This window comes from Notamacropus eugenii, chromosome 3 (assembly GCF_028372415.1).
Source record: "Notamacropus eugenii isolate mMacEug1 chromosome 3, mMacEug1.pri_v2, whole genome shotgun sequence".
In the NCBI taxonomy this organism is placed as follows: Eukaryota; Metazoa; Chordata; class Mammalia; order Diprotodontia; family Macropodidae; genus Notamacropus; species Notamacropus eugenii.
The window spans coordinates 182,765,631-182,767,053 of NC_092874.1; positions in this window are offsets into that span (position 1 = coordinate 182,765,631).

The following is a 1,423-nucleotide window of genomic DNA, read 5'->3' on the forward strand; positions in this document are numbered from 1 at the left end:
ATGAGGAAGGAATGCATTGCAAGAATGAGGGACAACCTGTACAAAGTCACAGAGGTGGAAAATGGAGTGCTAAGGTCAAGAAATAGCAAGTAAGCCAGTTTGGCTATAATGCACAATGTATGAAAGGGAGTAATGTGAAATAAACCTGAAAAAGGAGACCAGAGTCATATTGCCAACAACTAAACACGTGAGTGCATGGAAGACAATTGGATGACGGAGTGACCACTAATAACTAGCGGAATTGGGGAGGGAGGTTTATAGGATATACATTCTTAGCTGAGCCCAGAAGAGAGCTAAGGTATAGAAGGGATAGAGATAAGAAGGGAGAATATTCTATCCATGAGGGGATATGTGGTGAAAAGGTGCGGAGGTGAGCAAGGAATGCTAAGTGCTGGGAATAACAAGCAGGCCAGTTTAGCTGAAAGACAGAATGTGATGGAAATAATGTAAAACAAGTCTGGCAATGTACCATGGAGACAAGAATTTGAAAGGTTTTAAGTGCCAGACAGAAGAGTTTGCATTTTATCATATAGTTAATAAGGAGTCATTGAGGAATTCTGAACATGGGAATTGGCTTAGACTTGTGATATAGGAAGATTATTTTGGCAGATGAATGAAATATTAATTGGAGTGAAGAAAGTATAGATGCAAGGAGACCAATTAGGAGGTTATTGCGATAGTTCTGAGATGATGGAAACCTAAATTAGGGTAATGGCCATGTGAGCGGAGAGAATGGAATGGGTAAGAGAGATGTTAAAAAGGTAGAATCAAAAAGACTTAATAATTTATCACATATGAAGCAGGACAGAGTAGTTGATGATATTGAAGCTGTGAAGTGAAGTGACTGTAAGGATAGTGGTGCTCTCAAAAAATAATGACATTTGAAGGACATCAGGGTTAAATTATGAATGAATGAATAAAGAAGTAAAAGGCTCCTTTGAGAAACATACTGATTGTTAAGTTGACTAATGGATATCCAATTGGAAGAGTCCAGCAGGCAACTAGTGACACAGTAATGGAGCTCAGGCTTTCTCGTTTAGGTGAATTCTATAAATTTGAGAGTCATCTGATTAGAGTTTATAATTGAACTCTGTGGGACCTGATAAGACCTCTAAGACAAAAGAGAATAGGACCAAAAATGGAGCTTTACTTGCAGAATGCCCACAAGCAGCAGGCTTCCCAGATAGTGGTCCAGAAAAAGATACTGAGAAACGGCCAAGCAGAAGAGAATTAAGAAAGAACAGTGCCAATGAAGGCAAAGAAGGAAAAGATGACTAGGAGAAAGAAGTGGTCAATAGATTGGAGAGATGCAGAAAAGGACGATGACTGAGAAAAAATTCACTGTATTTTTTTAATTTTTGTAACCTTTGCGAAAGACATTTTGTTGTTGATATGAGCAGTATGTACAGAACTAGAAGAAATG